This window comes from Xyrauchen texanus, chromosome 21 (assembly GCF_025860055.1).
Source record: "Xyrauchen texanus isolate HMW12.3.18 chromosome 21, RBS_HiC_50CHRs, whole genome shotgun sequence".
Taxonomy (NCBI): Eukaryota; Metazoa; Chordata; class Actinopteri; order Cypriniformes; family Catostomidae; genus Xyrauchen; species Xyrauchen texanus.
Window position 1 is genome coordinate 42,996,040 of NC_068296.1, and position 12,968 is coordinate 43,009,007.

A 12,968-nucleotide genomic window follows, 5' to 3' on the forward strand; every position below is an offset into this window, starting at 1 on the left:
TGGTTACCAAAAACTACTAAAATGTATGTTGTTTAATAAAGACTCTTTCCAGTTTTTATATAAAAACACAGCTTTGAATAGTTTGACTATTAAATATATATATATATATATATATATATATATATATATATATATATATATATATATATATATATATATATATCTTCTGTGGAAGGGACGGGACTAAAAAATGATTGACCAATCATTGCAATCGGTCCGAATGTAATGATAGGATGTCCTTCCTGTCTGTCAATCTATATTTGCATACCATGTTATCAATCTTCTCATCTAACTCTCTGCAAGAAATCATAAATGTGTTTCCTATAATGGTGAAAATGTTGGAGGTGTAGTGGGCTAAAGCACATCACTGGTAATCAGAAGGTTGTTGGTTTGATCCCCACAGCCACCACCATTGTGTCCTTGAGTAAGGCACTTAACTCCAGGTTGTTCCGGGAGGATTGTCCCTGTAATAAGTGCACTGTAAGACACTTTGCATAAAAGTGTCTGTTAAATGTAATGTAAAGCCATACTTCCCATTTGCTTCGCCAGTTGGTTCGTCATTAGTTTTGACATTATTCTCCATGAAAGAAATGTATTTTCATTAACAAAAACAGCAACATTTTTAATAATTATAATGACATCATTTTTATAGGGTAAAATTTAAATATTTTGACTGACTGACTTAGGACTCTACTCTTATTCAAATTAACCATTGGTCTTCCATAGTATCTATCATACATTTGTAGATCATGATAACCACAGGTAAAGCCATGCATGGCACCTCACTGTATGGTTTCTGTGGTATTTAGTACAAACAATTTAATACATATCTATATTAAAATATAATGTAATGTAATGAATATCCCATATTTCTGACACAATACCATGGTTACAGTAAGTGTTACTAAAGTAAATTTGTGGTAAATGTTGGTGATTTGTGGATTGAAAAGTCTTGGCTCGATGTTTCTTCAGTTTACTGCGTCAGTGATGGGAAGATCAGATCATTTTACTGACTTGGATCTTTGAATCTCGTTAAGCAAAATGAACGAATGTTTATTTAAGTCAATTCGTTCATTTGAGCAGAGTTAAATTAGAATGCTATATTAATAATATCTGAATTTCCTCGATACGTCTTGATAGGCTCTACCTTTGAAGAAAGCTAACGGTCAAGCCTGATGACGTGTGTCATGTAAACCAATCATATAATGCACCAACGTCAGTGGACAGCTTTAATTTGAGTTTTAATTTGATCAAAAGCATTGATTTTTACATTTTCTTTATACAATATACAAAATGTATTATTCAATTGTAATGCTACACATTTGTTAATATTTTCACGAATGAGTATTACCTGTGGCAACATTCTCTACGCTGCCTTGTCTTATTAAACAGCATTTTTACCATAGCAAAATCTATATAATTCACTACACGAGTATACTGTTTAGTGTAAAAAATGTTGAAGATTAGCAGACAGGCTGTCGATTTATTAAGTGATAAGATTTTAAATTGGCAACCATAATTCTCAAGAGCATAGCGCTATATCAGCCAACCCATGATTTTAGTTTCCTTATAAATAAAAATTAAGTCGATATTATATGTGTAGAACGGTTTACTAAAATTATGTTATATGTTAGATTATCAAAGATATACTCACCGTGGTAGCAAGATAGAAGTTCTTCTGCTGTTCTGGCGGTTAATCTAGCACAGGGGTTGGGAACCTATGGCTTGTGAGCCACAAGTGGCTTTGTTTGAAATCAAGTGCTGATCACCCAAGCTCGCTGGGTGTCTCACCATTCACCAACACATGAATGTTTAAAACTTTCTAGAGATAGTTTTCCAGCAGAAAGTGTGGGTGGGATTGCAAAGATGGAAGTCAATGACACTGTTTTGATTTCCTTTCTCCTGAATTTTACAGCCTACTCCTGGTGAACAAGGTTTGAAATGAACACCCGCCAAATTCAGATTTTTCATGTGGAGTATTTCGCTGAAGGACCAGCAACTGTGGAAGGTGACCTGAGAGATATATTACAAAAAATTAGAAACAAAGATGAAACGTGATTATATTTTGAAGACCAGATGAAAGAAAAGCCGATGCGATGTCTGATTTGATATGTGTGTGCTGTGTGCTCTTACATGCATGTTCAACACATGAACATGCATAGAGTTCTGGGACTCCTTTCCCAATAACTATTGATCTTAGCGGTTAAGAGTATTTTCTACGAGTGATTTTATGAACTTATTTTTTATGTGCAACCAGGATGTGATATAGCACCCGCAAAATGTGAGTAAGTGGTCTTGCACTTAGTGGACGAGACTCAGTCCAGTCGCGAGCTCCTCAAATGCATTTCATGCACGAGTAATTTTGCTCATCTACCTGCAAATGGTGTCTCGGAGTGACACATGACAAGAAATGCTGACGTATTTGAAGAAACACACTTGTGTGACAAAAGAAAAGTCGTCAATACTCGTGTCTGATTCACTGTTCAGAGGGGTGCAACGGGACCATGTCTCATGAAACAAGCACATGTAAAGAGTTATCACAAATTTTTCTCTGTTTCATTCAACTGAAAACTGTTTGGGAGAATAATGTAGTCTATGTGAATGCTGCAAATGATCTCCGATCATCTCATGAGGTGCTGTGATGGAGCAGTTTGCTCTTACACATTGTGAACGAAACTCTGCAGGTTCAGTAATATATACAGGTATATTTGTATTAAAGAAACAAAGACGAAAGTGATTAAATCATAAAGTAATACAAGACACGTTCACCTTGAACCTAAAATGTTGTTCTTTTTAATTTTCATTAGGCATCATTAACTGGATCATTAACATTTAATTTTTAAAGCGAAATCAATCAAGCAAATATATTCACAGATCTTGGGGAATGAACATATAATCGGATATCACGATATTTTAAATGTGATTATCATTAAAATGTTTTTACATATCACCCAGCCCAAAAGCGAAATAAAATGAATTAATTTTATGGAGAGCCGCACAAACACGTGTACTCAATTCCATATTGCAACAAGTTACCTATTAATATTTGCATATTTTTGGAGTAGTCTATGGGCAATATAATCATTGTAATTTATTGAAAAATTTAGTAAAATAGTAAATTATTCGTTTGTGGTATGGCTCTTTCGAAAAAATGTCATGTTAAAAGATATTACATTTAAGTTTAGGGGTCACTGCTACATAATTTTATGAAAAGTCAGACAAATTCACCTCATTGTTAAAAGATGACACACCTTGAAAAGGCATCTCTACCCAACCCTGTGCCCCAGTCCCTGATCTGTCCACCCCCAGCACTCTTTTAATAAAACTTTAATAAAACAAAAGATAAACAAGGTAACTCAGAATATAACAAAAACACAGGAAACCAGGCACAGAGCATGACAACACATGTGAGAACTGGCAAACTAACTGGGGGAAACAAGGGCTTAAATATACAAGGGAACAAACAAGGGAACGGGGAACACCTGTGGAAACAATTAGGGGAAAACCAATCATAAAATGAAACTACAAAGGACTACAAAACAGGAACAAAACAAGAATTTCAACAAAAAAGCACAAAAACAAAAGACAACAGGGAATATGTGACAGTATGGCCATATTTGTCAGAGGCCAGCACTTATGGTCCATAGTCAGGCCGAATGTGGCTAAATGTGCCGTGTCTCAGCCCAAAGTGGGCCAAATCCGCACATCCAAAGCCTAGCCAATCTGACAACCATTACTAAGAGCTGGCTCACTTTTGGTGAGCCACTGCCAGAACTCAGCCGAGTGAGCCAACACTCCCGATTGCACTGGCTACCAATCCTGTAAAATTAGCCTAAAACGCCTAATCAAGGCATACCCAAAGTAAATTTAAAGCTGTTCTTGAACCTTTTGGAGTACATGCATGGTTTTGGTCACATTTGAAAGGAGACACTCAGAAGTTGTTTCCCCAGCAGTCAGAATTACTGTAAGTGCTACTGCTTTTGAGAAATAGAAGTTTGAACACAATGAAATAGAAGTTTGTTTTTCCGCCTACAGATGCCTGCAGATGACTATAACTTGTAGCTATTAGCTTGAGAACACAATGGGATCACAGCATGAAGCCTTACCTTGTCCAAGTTCAAATTTTAAACAATACCATAAAAAATGAATATTTTACACATGTTTTTCTAAGGGTACACCCAGGCGTTTTACAAAAGTGCCTTTTGCATACTCCAAAAGGACCCTTTGGTAACCATGAACATATATATACCTAGGACAAAAAGGCTCCTACTTTTGAACGCTTCAACGTACAGTCATAATTTTGGGCTCTAATGAAAGATGACACTTAGTGCTATCATATTCCATATCCAGATCCACTATTAGTTTTGCTGACACAGAGTAACTGATGCATAAACACATTAGAGTGCCTTTTCCCTTCTTGAAACTAAATGTTGTGCATATAAAAGAGTCAAAACTAGTGCTATGGTGGAAAATTTGTTTATATAAAAAATACACAACAAACTATTTACATGAATATTTACACAAAGAATTTACAAACAATTATAACATTTTACATGTTTCTAGCAACATGCCAGTCATTGTAGCAGTCACGTTTGGGTACAAAGCACAAAGGCACATCACAGGAGGAGTACTTCACTGGTGTCTTTGCATGACACTGCCTGCACTTCAGACGACCAGCGGTGCAAGATTTGGTGATGTGCACCGGCCTGTGATGTGCTATTCGTGGAGCAGGAGATACAGGTCTGGCTGTGGAGTGAGACCCCAACTCTGCCAGCTCCTCAGCAAGGGTCTCTCTGAAAGCCTTCTGGTTAATAGGGACCTCTCCTTTACATGGGGCTCCTCTCTTGATGAGGGGCCACCCGCTTCGAATGTTATCACTCGATTGAATGGGTGTTATCAGTGGTTATCAGCTCATAGATATGGGCCAGTAGGGGCCTGCTGCGCCTACTGGTAGGCTCAGAAGGCTGTTATCATCCATCCACATGGTTAATCACCAACAAATACAAGAGAAGACTCCAGATCCAATCCCAGAGGAATCCAGCTTGCCGGTAATCGGAAGTCTACTGAATGACGCTGCAACGTTGCAATATTTCACGCTTGATATTTTCAGGTAAGACAATTTAAATGATAAAACCAATCATTAAAACTGTAATTAATTAGTCAATAATGGAAAACAATACATAAAATGTGTTTTAATGTTGCGTGACATGAGTGTTGACATGAGATAAGCGTATTGCGATTATTGTGTAAACGTTAGGCCCTATTACGTTATTAGCCTATCGTTACGTTAACGTTACTTGCTTTATGTGAGCATTAACTTTGCTAATAAACATGTTTTTACGTAAGAAGCTAATGGGGAAATTTGGTTCCTAGTTAAACGCAAGTAAAAATAACTTTTTCCACACTGTAAGACAGTAATACTTCTAATAGATTGCCAGTAGTCATCTTCATTAATATCTCTTTACCTAACTTTTTTGTCTCCCTTTACAGCATACATTTTCAGTGGATTGCAAGGACTTCTGTGGTAAGTTTGTTTTATTACTTCCTTGCTCTATGTCTTTGTTGAACAATCCTTTTTGGCCTTTTTAGAGAGAGGGCCCGTTCACAAATCTGTCTTGTGCAAGTTTTTCTCTGTTTATGTTTTAGGTTGAAGATGGCCCAGAGAGGTAAGCCTTGCAGTTGCTAATCTAGAAGCATTAGGCAAGTGTGTCTGAGATCGATGGTATGATCTGCAACACTGTCTTATTTTATTACTGATTTATTACTGACAAGCTTTTTCTTTTTTGTTGTTATTCAACAAGAGAGAACTCCCATTAATGGGAATCAAAAGGAAACCCTGAAATCCTTGTTTAAGGATGGAATGACACGAGTTGGTTCAGAATTAATACCAAGAGCTGCATCTGCTACTGGTTTGGACACCAGTGTCATAGAAGTAAGGTTTACTTTAGTGCCACACTAACAAACAACATGTCAAATAAATATATCAGTCTGCTGCACTGCTTGTATAAATGAAGTGTTTTGTTAACATTCAGTTTAATTGGTGTAATACTCTTTCGTTATTTTTTGTTTTTGTTTTTCAGAACTGGATCGGTAATTTCAAAAATCGGTAAAATCCCGGCCATCAAAGGCCAAACTTCACATCAGAGAGCTGTCGCCTTACAATCTTTTTTGTAGGGACATATTCAAAAACAAAGGTGAGAGACAAACTTTAACGGCTGCTTTAAATTGTTATACTAAATGCTTTGTTTTTGTACATAGTGGCCCTGTTGACATCAGGGGTTTACAAGGGTCATGAAACAGATTTTCAAGATAGTATTTGGCAAGTACTTCACTCACGCAAGTTGCATTCATCAACGTAAGACTGCTGTGTGTATTGAAAAGAATCATCAGGTCATCTACTTTACACGTTATCTTGTTTTTACAGAGAAATTTTCACAACCCAAGTAAACCAGTGTGTTGGACAGATTGTCATTGTATGAATGAACACTTTAGAGTCAGCATCTCTTTTTTAAAGTAAAGTTTTCTGTGCATCTATTTTTTCCTCAGGCACAATGAATGATATTACGGGCAGGTGGGCCACATTGGGGGAAGATGAAAAGCAGAAATACTTTCAAGAGGCAGCAGCACTGAGGGCACATGGGCAGGCACAGGACCTTAGCCCTGAGATGAGGGATGCCCGAATTAAAATGCACCTTAAGAAGCTGAAGTTAGAGGTTTGGAAAAAGGCTTCATTTGCCTGGCATTTGTGGTATTATTATAGTATTAGATGGAAGGATGATCGACAGCAATTGTGATGTGAGCAGAACATTGTGACAGACAACTGGATTGTTGATCTGTAGATTTTTTCATCATTTCAAATGAATTCATCCCAAATAAATATTCCAGCTGATTGTTGTTTACATGGCTATCAACATCAAATATTCTCACTTTGATGAAATTGTCAAAGGCTCATACCACCCTCTCAAACTAAATTCCTACTGGTTGGGTTAGTCTATTCACATCAAGGTGGTCAATTAAAGCATTAGTAGTCACAAATGGCTATGAGTCAAATTATTGCATTTGGACTCTATGTAAACAACTAATTTATAGTTAATGTAACCCTGGGTGGTCCCTGACCACTTATTTGCCACGTGTGACAACACTGTTTTCATATATTGCCAAGCCCTGTTATGAGTTGTTTCTTCAGTGTGTGTTGGATTTTTAAAAGTAGGTTTTGTCTATTTTGTGTATAATCAATTATTTACTATTTTTGTGGTTGTCTTCTTTATCTAAATATTGTAAAGGTGTCCAAGCTTGAGGATTTGGTTGTGGAAACAGCCATTTTATCATTTGACTGCCTAAAGTCCACATTAGAGGTGTTTGAACTGAGCAGCAAAGGAGCCACTGATTTCCTTGATTCAACGGAGACAGTGAACAACTTTGCACTGCATTTCAAAGGTATTGGTTATATGAAAATCCACAGAAATGGACTATATGCCTGTAATAGTGCAAATATACATAATACAGTTTTATGAAATTAATTGTTGTCTGTTTTTACATCTGTAGCCAGCTCCTCACCCGCAACACCCAGTACCAGAGATAATGTCAGTGTTCTGGTAGGAAAAGTGCAAGATCTATTCAACCAAAAATATAGTAAGCATAAGTTCAAATACTTTTAATACCTTCATGAATCCATGGCATTATTATCAAATGAATAAATTATCTAATGTGCCCATCAACCATTAGATTGACAACTTATCAAAATGTCTGTTTGTATCCTGTACACTGGCTATCAACTAGAGGGGAGAGTCACAATTGTCCAAGTGTGTAACATTGTGTAACGTGTGCATGCATGTGTGTGCCCGTGTATTTCAGAGGAGGCCGGAGGTACTGGGAGGCTCCCCTACAAGTCCCTGGTAAATCAGGGCATGACCATTAAAGTAGCGGGACTGCCCACAAGCCTTAACCTCAGGAAGCCTTCCTTTTATGGAAGGAACCAATTGGTAGAAATTTTGAAAGCTGCAGAGGAGATTTCATTTGACATAAGTAAGTGACATTACCATTACCAGTGTCTTTCTCCACTTGTGTTTTAGCAGACCATTTGGCTCTATGCAAAGTGGGGAAAATAAGTTAACTAAAGAATAATACAGGCCTACATGTAAGTATTTGTATAGATTTGGCCGGGCATTGTATCTCTCTCTGTCCCTTCACCGCAACCGATCAAGGTGGATGGCCGCCCACCCTGAGCCATGGTTCTGCTTGAGGTTTCTGCCTCTTAAAGGGTCATTTGATGCAACTTTAGTGTGTTATGTAGCTGTTTGTGCATGTATAAGATCTCAGCGTTACAAAGATTAAAGTCTCAAACCTAAAGAGATATTCTTTGTAAAAGTTAAGGCTCAGCCACACCTTCCTAAAACACTACGTTCAAACACGCCCCTTACATCTCTACGTTAGTATGTGGGGGCAGAGTTCCATAATACCGCCCAAATGTATACACAAGGAAAGAAGGCGTAACTTTTATCCTCGCCGGTGCCAGCATGTCGTGGAGACGCTGTGTTTTTCGTTGCGAAAGCCAACCTACTTTGTTTGGCTTTCCAAAAGAGGACACAATTAGAAAACTGTGGCTAAGCTGTATTTACAACACTGTTCCAGAACAGTACAACCCAAATATTCGACTGTGTGCTGCGCATTTTTCGGAGAACTGTTTCTAGCTCCTGGGAGAGCTCAGACTACGTCTTTGTCGTTTCAACGATAACAAATGCAATTTTACCAATCTGATACATTCTGGTCCAGTCGCGCTGGCAACGTTGATCGATCAGCTTAGTCATCTGCATTATCTGGATCAGATTCCAGCTCTAATTGATAAGGTAGGACTGACATTATCATCTGTCAATATTGCTTTGCTTTGGGAGCTGATGTTCCAGATATGGTAAGAAGCATGATATTTCCGTCAGGCGCTTAAGGTATTTGGGCCAATCACAATGCACTGGATCTCTGGCCAATGTTTCAGAAAGGAGTGGCATAGAGCAGTGGTTCCCAAACCTGTCCTGGCGCCCCACCAACACTGCACGTTTTCTTTGTCTCCCTAATCAAACACACCTGATTCAACTCATCAGCTCATAATCACATGGGTTAATGAGCTGATGAGTTGAATCAGGTGTGTTGATTAGGAGACAAAGAAACGTGCAGTGTTGGTGGGCTCAGGACAGGTTTGAGAACCACTAGCATAGAGGAGCAACAATAATGTACAGTATGTGTAAAATAATGGCTTTTTTAACCTAAAACCGCATAAACGCATTGCATTAAACCAAATACACAAAATAATGTTATTTTTAGAACCATCATATGACCCCTTTATAAAGAAGTTTTTCCTTGCCTCTGTCACCTACAGTAGTGCTTGTTCATGGTGGGAATTGTTGGGTCTTTGTTAATAATATTATAAAGAGTATGGTCTAGACCTACTCTGTTTGTAAAGTGCTATGAGATAACTTGTGTTATGAATTGGCGCTATATAAATACAATTTAATTAAAACAGATTCAGGTTATAGATTCTGTATGTGTCTTTGACAGTTTGTAAGGCATGTGACACTATTTCTCAGTTTTGTCATTATCCTGAATATCCTATAGATGTTTAGTTGAATATGACTAGTGACTGTGGCCCTTGGCAATGGTTTTCATCTTTTTCATGATCATCAAACTATTCACTAATTAAAGTATATAATTCCTTCCTTGATATATTCACTGCTGTGTGATTCATTATTTTTCTCCAGTATTGCAGGAAGGCCAATTATTTGTTACGCTCATGCTACATAAGGGTTTTTTCTGTCTTTCTTTTTTTTCTAAAAATATCAATCAGATGCAGCACAATGCAACCCCACTGACTTGGGAGAGGGGATGTCAGAGCACATGGATGCAGAAGGTATGCTGTCGCTGAGTTGTTTTTATTTTATCTTTAAATAAATATATAACATTAAACTTAAGAAGCATAGTTAACTAGATATTTAACTGTGGTCATTACACAGCATATTTGACCACTGTATACATTATTGAAATGATACAATTAAATCAAAAGATGACATTTTCACCTTTGTGTGATGGTTTAATGTTTTCAAATCAACAGACACAGCGGATGGCATCCAGACGAAGTCGGTGGAGGAAATTTTAGAGGCCATGTGTGAAAATGGTATTTCTTGTAATCCTAATACATTTTACCAAATGTTACAAATCAGTTTTTGGTATTGCTTAAGTTCAAACTTAATTAAAACTACTGTTCTGAGAAGTCTTCCATTGACATTTGACACAAAGAGAAAAGCTCACTTGTTTGAAAATTACAATTTATGGATACAATATTTATCCAGGTGACATTAAACAGCATATATAAGGTTGGTATTCTGATCATTTTACATTTTGAATTGGCTGTTGAGATTTAGATGCAAATAATGGAACTGTCTTTTTTTAAATCAGTGAAAACTATTGACAGTATAAATGCTGACAAATTGAATTATGAATTTGTAATTAAGATAAAAAATTTGTATTAAGAAAGTTATTATTGTGTTTTGTTTTATGTACTTAAGGTGCACAGCAGATGGAAGAGTCCTCAGAAACAGCCACTACTGTAACCATCGTGATGACTGCAGATAAAGGTATCTTTCCACATTGTGGTTATTTTTATATAACAGAAAGTTCCATTGAGACAAATGAGCTCTTCCTCATAGTACACCTGGCCAAGACTAGCAGCAGATTACAATACTACAATAAGAACAGATATGGAAACAGAAGCATAAAAGGGGGAAAGAAAAACATTAGACAGTGACAAACTGACAAATTAGCCTCCAATCCTTTCATTTAGGATATAACAGCATTTAACTATATTCACTTTTAAGTCTTTCAAGGGGCAGATTCCAGGCAGAACGTGCAGAATACATACAGCCTTTTCCCAATCTCTGTAAAGTATAAAACATCTCGAGAGTGCAAAGGGTGTTGTCCAGTACATTTCTTTACAATACAAACACAGAGATAGGAGGTAAGAACACCAGCAATTGCTTTTTAAATGATAATGTACCCGTGTACAAGCCTACGGGTGGCTACAGCAGGCCGACGTACGACTGTACGAGTTATGGCCTTACAATTAGTAATCATAAACCTGCATCAATGTGAAGTTGAGCTCTGGAAGCAGCTGAAGAACAAAGTGGTGATGAGATTTCTGAAATTAAAAATTAGTTACCCCTCTGTCTCAGGTTTGATTTACATCCATTTCTGAAAGGGAAAACCCAGAGTGTTCCTTATTTCAGGGTTATACTAAAGCCACTTTCTGAAATGGAACCCAGGAACTCTTCTTTGTTGACCTGCTTTTATCTTATGATTGAGCATCAGCAAGATCTGAGATTAACTGATGTGCAATACCCACATTTGCATTTGGCAACAGTTACAAATGAACAAGCTGCTTTTTAGATGTTGCTTTGAATATGGTGATGAGTATTTCAACTAACTGGCTTGACTTCCAAAATATTTGTGTTTTTCCTTTGGTAGATGAAGGCAATGTGTGCTGTGTCTGCCATTTTGTCATCATTTTGATGTCATCATTTTGATGACAAGAAGAAGAATGCAAGAAAGAAGTGGCGTTCATGGTCACACACTGCATGTGGTTTTAAAAAGAACACGTGCCTTCACTGCCAGTGTCAAAACACCATGCAAACACCCTGAAACTATGCTATTTACTGCATGTATCTTGTTACTTTGAGTTGTTTTTACTGTGTTGAGGGCCCCAAACCCATCCCTACAAATATACACACACACACTCACATAATACATACATACATGCGCATTTTAAAATGTATTAAGTGCCTTTCACCTTTTTCATTTAAATATACTTGATGAACCTTGCTGCAAATTTATTGTAATGGTTACACTTCACTTGTAAGAAGAAAACTGATCTTTTTGTTGTTTTCATTCACCCCAATTTTTATTTATTGTTGTCGTTTGTTGGCACCATCAGTGTGGTCCCTTTTAAACTGGGCCATGTGGGGATCATTAAAGTTATATTGTATGAATTGAGTCTACATGTTTTTATATATACAAATCTGTTTCATCATTGGTTCAGTAGGGCTGGGTTTTAGCAAGGACCTCACCATAATACAATTTAATTTTTAAAATGTAAATATAATCGATGCTGCTATCACTGAAGCCACCTAGTTCGCATGACGTAGTTCCCCTCGGAAGTATTTTCACACTCACCGTGTTATGCTTTTCTTTTAATGATTAACATTTAAGATAAAATGTGAAGGGTATCCTTTTATCTGTCTTAAGGATATCAATTGTTTCTCCTTTGATTCTGAGAAATAAAGTTTATTGTCAGTTTATGCGAGGGAATTCCACTTCTGTTTCAAGTTGTCTGCCGTGGATAGACTACATTTCAATTCAAAGTACTGCCGGTCACTATTATATTATATTTTAGTCACAAATATCAATTATTTAAACATAACCAACCATTTCTTTAAAAAAAAAAAAAAAAAAAAAACACTTTCTTGAGGTGAATACAAAGAAATTAATTGACATGCTTTTAAAAATGCTTTTTAAATGGCACATGAGTTTTGGTAACATGTACTGAGAAAACATGCATCCATCTTCTGCTTAGAAACTTTGTAATAACTTAAGTTGCCTGAGATTACCCAATACACATTTTGAATAGTTAAATATGTGTAGTATTAGATTCTGTGTTGAAAAAAAGATGCTTAATTTTGAAGCAAGCAAATGTCACCCATTGGGTGGAAGGGTCAATGTATAATGTAGGCTACTCTTGGTTTTGACTACCAATAGGCCTAATAATAGTCTACAAGTAGCCTAAGAGGAGACGACTACCCATCATGTAGATGATGGTCTTATTCATTAATGGTATCTTTTTAACCATCATAACAGCATTAACATAAATACACTCACCTAAAGGATTATTAGGAACACCATACTAATACTGTGTTTGACCCCCTTTCGCC

At 36.9% G+C, this 12,968-nt stretch overlaps 1 pseudogene; it reads left to right on the forward strand.

The window, feature by feature from the left end:
• Positions 1–4,982: 4,982 nt before the first annotated feature.
• Positions 4,983–11,682, forward strand: LOC127661504 (uncharacterized; annotated as a pseudogene).
• The last annotated feature ends 1,286 nt before the right edge of the window (positions 11,683–12,968 follow it).